Below are 10,409 nucleotides of genomic sequence, written 5' to 3'. Positions count from 1 at the left end.
GTAACAACATCTCGCAAATCATCATCGGGATATAGTCTAAGAAATGCTGCCTTATACCCATCAGATACTTCTAGATCTCTCCATGGTGGAATCCTTCCTGGTTTATCAAGAAACTGATTGCTATAGTACTTAGGTGTCAAGGCATAGGCAAGAAGGTGCAAAGGAGTGGTCATCTTATTCCACCTCTCTACAATAATTAATTCCAGTTCTTTGAAGAATTTCTCCTGAGGATCATTCTCTTTTTCATTTATAGTGAACTTTATTTTTTCAAGCATTGAATCAATGCCATCATAAATCTCACCTATGCAAGGCCTATCCATGTCTGTATAGCGAATCATGCTCATGATGGGCTCAGTGATACTTAGGAGATATGTAACAAGATCCCACCATTTCTCATCCAATATTCTATCCCTAATTTTTCCTGCCCTCTCAGTGCTACTTTGCTTCCATACAGTCCAATTGGTGCTGATCACCATATTGCATAGTGCCACTCTAACTTTCACAAGTCGTCTTAAGACGATTGTGTTTGATGCAAAACGGGTCTCAGCAACCTATAACACAAATTAATGCCAAATTATTAAAAAATAAAGCCAAACTTTAAAGAAGAATACACAATATAGCTTACACAATGATATTATTAACATTGAAAATTCAAAAAAATCAGAAAATGTAAAATTAAATTACTATTTCACTTACCTTCAATAGCTCCAAATTCGAATAGGTTCTAAAAATCCCTTGAGACATGTGGTGGTTTGTGATGAACATCTGGATGTCCTCAGCCTCTGCATACACATCTCTGATCCATTTTATTTTTTGCCCAATCCTTTGTAGCATAAGATTGAGCGAATGTACCGCACAAGGTGTCCAAAAGATGTGATCATAGCGTTGCTCAACCAACAAACCAGCAGCTCTACAATTTTTTGCATTGTCCGTTATGACTTGGACAACATTGCGGGGTCCCACAGACTCAATGGCAGAGATGAGAATTTCTGCAATAAATTCGCCATCTTTTATTTGGCCCTCACAATCCACAGCTCTCAAAAACATTGCCCCTTTAGGGGACACCGCTATGACATTGATCAAGGGACGGTTTTTAGCATCTTTCCACCCATCTGAAACAATTGTTACACCTGTCTCAACCCACGAATCCCTTGTGGGTTTCAATGCATCTTCAACCCTCTTCACCTCTTTCTCCAATAATGTTCCACGTACCTTCTCATAACCGGGGCCCTTATACCCTCTTGGTGCCTCATTAACACTTTTTATCATTTGCTTCCAATATGGGGAGCGAACAACATTGAATGACAAACCATTTGCATAAATGCACCTTACTATATCTTGATCAGCATTGTCTCTACTCTCATTTTGGAATGCGGTTTCTAAAGGCCCTTTTGTTCTTTTACGTGTCAAGGGTGGTTCACTTTGAGGTTCATTTGTGGCAAAGAAGGGGTGGTCTTCTACTACAATACTGGGATTAGAAGGGCCTTGCATTCCCCTTGTTTTCTTTGATGCGGTTTGGTTCAATCTACGGGCTTCCCTCTCTTCTGCTGCCTCATGCTCCCTAATATATTTCATCACTATCTCATCTGGTATAGGTTTACCATTTTTGCCAGGGCATTTTTTGATGCCTCTTCCTTTTATTCCACACAAATGGCCTACCACTCGATAATATGAACTATTACGTTCAATATCACATCCATGGCATTTCCAACGGAATCCCCCACCTCCCGGAAGTTGTTTTATAATGTCCACATATTTCCATAAGGGAGAATTTGGATCATTTCTTTGTTTTGCAATTACTTGTTCATTGCCAATGGAGGAAGATGTAGATGCCATTCTAGTTCCTATGGCAAGAAATAAAATAAACATATTCAAAAACAAAAACTAAATAATGAAAAAAAATTCAAGTTTCATGTTTGACAATTTGTGAAACAAAAATAGTTGGAAAAAAATGTTTAAAAACCTACCTCTTGCTGCCAATGGAAGCTTGAAAATGTATGGAAATGATGCTGCAACACTTGTTGAAGCTTCTAAAATCAGTCTTCAACTCCTCCTCTTTGATCTTGGAAGCCAAATTTTGTTCAACCTCTCTTCAACCTGCTCTCATAAAAAATTTGTTTGCAACACAAATGAGGTGAAATGTGTCAATAAGATGTTTTAGAAGTGTTTTTTAGGTTATAATTTTCGCTTTTTTAAAGGCGGAATTGAAAAAAAAAAAAAATTTGGTTTGTTTTTTAACTTATTGGGCCGCCCAGCCACGCGGGTTCGACTGGGTCCGCCCGGGTTCGACTGGGTTCGACCCCGGGTTCGATTGGGTTCGACCCGGGTCGAACCCACCCTGGGTTTTACGAACCCTGGTCGAACCCGGGTCGAACCGGACCCGTACCACGGACCCGGTCGAACCCGGACCCGTACCAGGGCTTCCCAGGGGCGAACCCTGCAACTTAGTTTATTAATTAGTTGGCTACAGCTATGACTGTAATCAATTTATGCAGAGCAACGACATCAGTAAAGTACAATGTGATATCAGGAACAAGAATTTAACTATTTGACTGCCATTGGACATCTGGACTTGGAGGGACATTTAATATTGATGACTGATAATAAGTTGAGTGATATAAATAAATGATTTCCTGTGTTGTAAATTATTGTACATTTCTAATTTCTATGTGTATGATTGCCATCATGAAGTCAATCCGACATGGTTGACCCCTGTAAGTTACCATGACAATGCCAACAAGTATTGGTCATGTATATATATATCAAACAGATTATTATCCCTTTTCATAGTCAAGGACTCAACAGGCTTGTTGGCTCACTACATCTTCAATTCACTGACATATCAGACAATTGGGGTGGACTTAGCTAGAGCAATTACATCAATGCCATCATGAGTAGACCTACTATGTCTTAGGTTCCTCCTTTACCATACTTCCGCTTTGTCACTGCGCCATTTCAAATTTTTGACCTTCATAAATCTTTCTTTTGTCCTCCCTATGCCCCTCCTTGTCCCTTTAAGAGCTTGAACTATTTTGTCCATGGGTTAAATAGTAACTTATTGTTTAGAAAATGGGTAAACTGGGTCATGTACCTGTTTTGGCCTAAAGCGGCCAACTATTTTGACCATGGGAGAAATCGCCAACTTACTTCAAGGATGTGAAATCTAGAAGGAAACATCCTAATAGCATTTTTCTTCCTGCAAATCACAGTAGGTCTTCCGAACAGCTCACTTATTCACCTTCAGAGGAAAAAGGTACTAAATTCAATAAATACTTTTAAGTTTTAGCAATGCAAGTCTGTGTCATGCCCCAGCCCACATAGATTACAGCTTGTATATTAGATTCCAGCCTTTATCTCAGTCAATTACAGTCATTAAGACTCAATGGAATAAAACAATGATTCTATAAGGGTCAGTTAATAGACTAAGATAACAATGATCAAGCATAAAAATGAATCTGAAATATGGGAAATCATGGGTTATTCTCCCGCCTCCAGCAATTTCTCTAAACACCAAAATATAATCATAGTAATAATAAAAGATTACCAGCAGTGATCCATTATTAATCAAAACTAATTGGTAATAATTCTTAATATGGGTGGTTAGACATGCACCAATTGGTTTATGAAGGGTACATACTTTGAAAGGGGTGTAATTATTATAAAAGTTGTGACTATTCATCCCACCATAAAGGATATACAAGGAGAAGGGATTATTGATGAAGGCATCAAGAAATAGAACAAAAAGAGAAATCAAAGGAGACAAGGAAGTCAATCAAACAAGAGCGAAATATCTGATTTCAGAATTAATAAGAGAGAAATATCTGATTTCAGAATTGATACTTACAGGGTGCTTGGTATGATGCATAACACATAGAAATACTTATCTTATTGATTTTCTTATCATGTCTTCAATTTAATAATACTTTGGAGCGAAATATCTGATTTCAGAATTGATATTTACAGGGTGCTTGGTATGATGCATAACACATAGAAATACTTATCTTATTGATTTTATTATCATGTCTTCAATTTAATAATACTTTGGAATGATAAGTAATTAATATATTGCTTTTAATATATATTTCATTCTTGCTATTATTCTTAATACATGCATAATTAATTATATTAATAACGGTTCCTTTAATGCTTTATCCAACCAACCATCCCATTGTGGAGTTAAGGATGAAATAAATGATAAGGACGCAGCAGCAGTGAGTCCCCCATCAAGTACGCCAACCCCTAGGTGGGGCCAACAGGCTGAATGACTAGGTGTTCATTAAATGCTATAGGGCTTGATTGGAAAGGACAGTCTTGTCGCACCTTATATGATTCTATGAGGGATTCCATAGTGTGGATTGGTTGTTAAGAAAATTATTTAATTGAATCCCACATGCACATTATGTAATTTGCAATGATGATGTAAGGATTAGCATTCTCCTAATAATATTATTCTATGTTATCGGGTTCTTTGCCTGGAGGCTGGATTATGGTATGTGTGTGGTACCGGTGCAGTGCGGGTCTCGATGCAGTCCACGTTCGCACTTGGGTTCATCTTGGGTGCATCCTCAATGCCCGAGTTCTCTATGGGTCTGGCTTAGTTGTACCCCCAAAGAACCCAGGTGCTAAGGATGCATCCAAGCCAAACACATGCATACTCGGGCTTACTTGGCTACGTGGGCAACCAAAAATGGCCCCACCAACAATAAAAAACATTTTTTAATGCTTTCAAAAGCCATTAAAACCCTAATTTCACCCATATGAGACATTTTTCACCTTTTATTCGCTCATTAACTGATTTCATTGCTCCATACTTACATTTTTTCACCATTTTTTTCTTCCAACCTTGTTTTGAAGTTGGTTGCATTTTTCTTTGAAGGTGAAGGCTACAAAGGTGTGAGACATGCATCAAAGGCTTAGGAATCGTTAGAGAAAGCAGATTTAGCCATCAAATGCAAGTGAATCCTCCTTTTTTCAAGTTTTTTCAAAACAAATCAAGTTTTTTTTTTTTTAAGAAGTTTTGAAAAAAAATTCACACTTTGTATGCATAAAAGGGGGTTATAATGCCGAATTTTTTCCAATTTTTTTCATTAATGTTTTGAGTTTTCCATTTTAGGTTCATTATTCATACATAATGGCTACAAGTGGAAGCTCTGCCTTTAGTTCAGTTGTCGAGGACCAAACTGAAGCGAATCCTTTTAAAATTGATGAGCATTCATCACTTTGGCATTATACACCAATGATCAAGCAAATGTCCAATAGAGGAATTTTCTTTGGCGGTGTAACCATTGTAGGATATAGACTATACCAGCTCATTTTATCGAGTGAAAGGTCACTTCTACACCAACCCTAGATGCGGAATAAAAGCTTGCAAGGGGCAAGATGGCAATGGCCTACCAAAAGCTCTAATCTTGTGATATATTAGAAAACAAAAGTAAGCCAATAGGAGAAGCAACAAACCAAAAACTGATCATCGTCTTGCTAAGGCAACCTCGAAGAGGCCTCTTAGTGGCTCCACAAGATCAGCTAGACCACAACCTTTCATGATAATGCCACCACCTGTACCAGAGAATGTTGTGCTTACACGAAAAGGGGCCCAATGGATAGGACCTTCAAAAATGAAAGCACGGAGGTTGTAGATCAAAGTGTTGCTCATTGCATTTACAGCAATGCACTTCCTTTCAACATTGTTAAATCACCTTATTTTCAGGAGATGGTGCACACTCTTTGCAATACACCTCCTGATTATGTTTGTCCCAGGTATGAAAAGGTGTGAACCACCTTATTGGCAAAGGAGGGAGCATTGCATAGTCAACTTCCTGTTGTGATGTTTTTAGACATCAACTTCCTGTTGTGATGTTTTTCAGGAGATGGTGCACACTCTTTGCAATACACCTCCTGATTATGTTTGTCCCAGGTATGAAAAGGTGTGAACCACCTTATTGGCGAAGGAGGGAGCATTGCATAGTCAACTTCCTGTTGTGATGTTTTTAGACATCACCCAATTGCAAATGGGGACCCCTCTTTTTTGCTTGTAGGCTAGGCCGTTTTGCTTTATGTTTCGTAGCTTAGCAGTCAGTTTCAGTTTCCTAGCTCATAAGGTATGTGATGTCTTGTGCATCAAGATCGTTGCTTTAGTTAGTGGTAAGTAGAATTTGCATGAAATGAATGGCGAAGTGTCAAGATACATAGGGTTTGTCCTTAGGAATGGATATAAGACCAAGAAGTGGTAAGTTTCCTTGTAATTCCGTCAGGAATTGCAAGCACAATACCTTAAGGTCATGAATTTCAAGTCCATATTTCTGCAAGACCTAAGTGAGGGAAAGTATGAAAATTTGACAAAGTCAAGAGTCAACCCCCTTGCACCATGTACATGCACCCAAATGCACGAATTCATGCACAGCATTGTGTACATGAACCCCTCAAACCCACTATCTTTGTGCATGTACTACCCCAAATGCACTTAAGGAGGATCTTTGTGTAGTGAAACCCTCAATGTGCATCCAAAGTTGGTGAGGACAAAATTTGTCTGGGGTAGGAATGAACCTCCTTGTAGCGTGTATAAACCAACCTATCATTTAGAGCACAAGGACCCCTACTTACCGCCCATGTAGTGAAAGACTATGGTACAAATGTACCCTCATACATTTGTGCATAAGTACATTTGGAACCCACTCAAGTTGTGCTCAAAGTAGTCTAGGATAACACCTCAACCCCACCCACTTGCTGAACTTGTACAAGCCTTCACTCAAGATCCGGCCTCATACATGGTGCAAATCAACATTCAAAAAATTGGCTAAGTGTTGCCATAGGGTGGTCTCAACGTGCATTGTGCAAACTCATATCTCAAACCTGCCCTATACAAAGTGCATACACAGCTTGTAAATGTGCCTGAGTTGTGTATACCCAAGGTTATAATGTGCTCATGTTTGCGCATTTATACACCAAAATCCCGCCCAAGCTCTTCACAAGGTTGGCTTCAACACAAAGTTATGCAAGCATACATAGCAAAGCCACCCCACTTTGTGCAAACAAACACCTCATATGCGCTCAAGCACACCTTTTGTGCACACGACCATCTCATTTGCGCTCATCATATTTGTGCATATAGCACATGCAAATGCACCCTCATGTTTGTACATGATAGGATAAAAATAATAAGAATAGAAGATCGTGTTCGCTGGAGATTGCTATGGCATTCACACAAGCAAGGAAGGCATCAAAGGTATCTTCAGGAACTGGTACGTATAACCAGTCCTTGATATGATGTGGATCTGGAATATATAATCCTCCATTTGAATAATATAGTAATATAAATTAATCACAATCATATTCTGTTAAAAGAAAGAATAAACATAAGCAGTACATTTACAGTAAAACAATAAGACTGTTTTAATTTTAGAATTCAGACAGTGTCCCAAAATTACCAGCATTAATCAACAATAGAGTTGTAATAAGAATAATTGCTAATAGATATTTACTATTCGTGCAGTAGTTTACTTTCACGTATTATGCATATTGTTTCATATGGATAGAAACTATTAATCGTTTCTGATGTAATGTTATTAACTGCTCAATTCCTTCATGGAGGAGAGGATGAGAAATTTGGGAAGAGGATTAAGGCTGCCAACTAAGTAGGCCACCTTGCTGGATAATTAAGTGCTGCCATTAAGGCCAGGAGGGTCAATGCCCCACTCTTGGGCTTAGTTTGGTTAAGCTGGAAATTCCTCTGCATTTTTCTTATCCCGATCCTACCATAATAGGTTAGCAGCAACTCAGAAGATAAGACACAGATAGGTCAGTAATTTCAGCAACATGCTGAGTGGGCCACCTTGGATGGGGCCTAAGATCTGCCACCAAGGCCAAAAGGGTCAATGATTCACTTTTGCGCTTAGTAGGGTTGGCTGAATTACTCCTATCCTTGTCCTATCCCAAACCTTAGAATAAATAATAAATTTCACATAAATATAGTTACATGTCCTAATTGAAAGCAATACAGCTTGATATATACATAGTATATACCACATACATACATGTATGCATGTATGTATGTATGTATGTATGTATGTATGTATGTGTATGTGTATGTGTATGTGTATATATGTACATGTATATAGATGTACATATACATATCTATATATACATATACATATATATATACATATATAAATATATATATATACATATATGTGTGTGTGTATATGTATATGTATATATATGTGTGTGTGTGTATATGTATATATATATACACACACACACGTTTGTGTTTTATATATGATGATTGCACGGCTTAAAGACCAGAAATTGGAAGGACAATTTTCACAAGTAATTCCCTTAACCCTAATCTTCTGAATTTGTGTTGTAAGGTTTAATTTGAGGCACTTAGAATAAGGGGCATTACAATTGGTATCAAAGCAGCTTTCCTGTCATCCTATAAAGTGTAGTTAATGTCTAGAGGAGGAAATGGAATGAGTGACCAGCTAAGCAATGAATTAAGGGCATTCATGGAGCAAACAGACCAAACTAACCAAACCAAAACAAACCAACTACTCATGCAAACTCTCCAAACCACAAGTAATGATCACTCTAGGTCTAACCAAAACAATGGGAGGGAAGCCCATTTTAACCATTCAGAAAATAACAAACAAGCAAATAATTCCAGACCAGCAAGGCCTTCATTCCTACCTAGGGAAATCCATGGGGCAGAAGGGGAAAAGGAAAATGCCCCAAATAATGTGGATGAACTCCTAGTAATCTATTCAAGAATGAACCCCAAATTAAGAAGACATGCATCCTTTAAAGATTATTGTGATGCCAAAATAAAAGCCAGCACCCATATAAAAAGAAAGAAATCTTCTGATAAAGACCTTAAAGAAAGGGTTAGCACACTAACACTTTCCAGTTTTGACAGGTCAGGAAAATCTTCACCATGCTCATGGGTTCAAAAATTAGATACTTACCTATCGTTAAGTCTCATGACAGAGGAAAATGCAATCAAATTTGCAGTACTACACTTGACAGGGACAGCCCATGAATGGTGGCACCACGGGCTGATCACCCTAGGACATCAATACATAAACTCCTGCGATGAGTTTACACAAAAACTCATCAAGACGTTTGACCAAAAACACCCCCAATGGTACTTCAAGGAACTAACTTAACTTAAACAGCAAGGATCAGTAGAAGAGTTCACCACTAACTTCCAAAAATTAGTTGTTATGGTGCTTGAAATCTCAGAAGAAAGACTCACATACCTCTTTGTAGAAGGATTAAAAGATTCAATACGCAGCATAGTCAGTGCCATGGAACCAACCAGCTTAGAAGAAGCAGCCCTAAAGGCAATGAAATTTGACACTTAACCAGCCAAGGATAAGTTCAAAAACTTTACATTCAACTCACTTCCCAAAAATCCTCATAGGGAAGATAGAAATAGGAGGGAATCCCAAAAAGGAAATTTATGCTTTCATTGCAAAGAACAATGGGAACGTGGGCATGTGTGCAAAGGGATGGACTTCAAAAAAACAACGCGAGGAATTAAAGAGAAAGAACCTATGCTTTAAATGTAAAGGACCATGGGATAGGGATCATCAATGCAAAAGGGGACAAGTACACAAAATAGAAGGAACAACCGTTGAGGAGGCACTTGAGAATCCTACCAAAAAGATAAGATTGGATGATGATGAACCCGGAACCTTGGCAGTCATTTCTTGAACATCTAAACATAGACATTTTCGACTTAAAGGTACTCTTAAAGGGCAGAAAGTAATTGCCTTGGTTGACAGTGGGGCCACCCACAATTTATTAGCAAAAGCTTGGTGTCAAGAAGGAAATTTGAAGCCAAAGAGTTTAATGGATTTAAAGTGGCCTTAGCCAATGGACCAATTAATCAATGCACCAAGGTCATTCCCCAACTAGAGATCAAAATGGGAGAGCACATTATCAAAGGGGACTTCTATGTAATATAGTTGGAAAACAATGTAATATTGGGGAGACCTTCGATCCACTCTTTAGGACGTTTCATGATGGACCTTCCTAACTTAGAAATTTGTGTCCAACACAATGGAAAGGAAGTCACATTAAAAGGGTTGCCTGATGGGTCCCCAAAAATAGTTTCATGTAATAAAATAAAGAAAATCCTTAGACATGGCCAAGGGGAACGGATGGCCCAATGTATGATCTTAGATAAATCCACCCCCCAAGAACAAACCATCCACATAGATATTCGTCCCATCTTGAGCAAACACGAGCAAATCTTTGAAGACATTCCCCCAAGTCTTCCCCTAAAAAGAGATTTTGAGCACACCATTGAGTTAGAAGAAGGAGCCAAGCCAATGATCACCACCCCTTACAGACATCCCTGCAAGTTTATGGAGGAAATTGAAAAAACTATAAAGGAGTTGCTAGAAATGGGG

The 10,409-nt window shown here is 38.4% G+C and overlaps 1 protein-coding gene across 5 annotated transcripts in view; it reads right to left on the bottom strand.

The window, feature by feature from the left end:
- The window catches only part of LOC131060626 (telomerase reverse transcriptase), a 284,041-nt gene that overhangs the window by 99,832 nt on the left and 173,800 nt on the right, over positions 1 to 10,409 (bottom strand). The window lies entirely within an intron of this gene.

The sequence above is a fragment of the Cryptomeria japonica genome, chromosome 7 (genome assembly GCF_030272615.1).
Source record: "Cryptomeria japonica chromosome 7, Sugi_1.0, whole genome shotgun sequence".
In the NCBI taxonomy this organism is placed as follows: Eukaryota; Viridiplantae; Streptophyta; class Pinopsida; order Cupressales; family Cupressaceae; genus Cryptomeria; species Cryptomeria japonica.
This window is presented reverse-complemented; position numbering and strand designations above follow the sequence as displayed.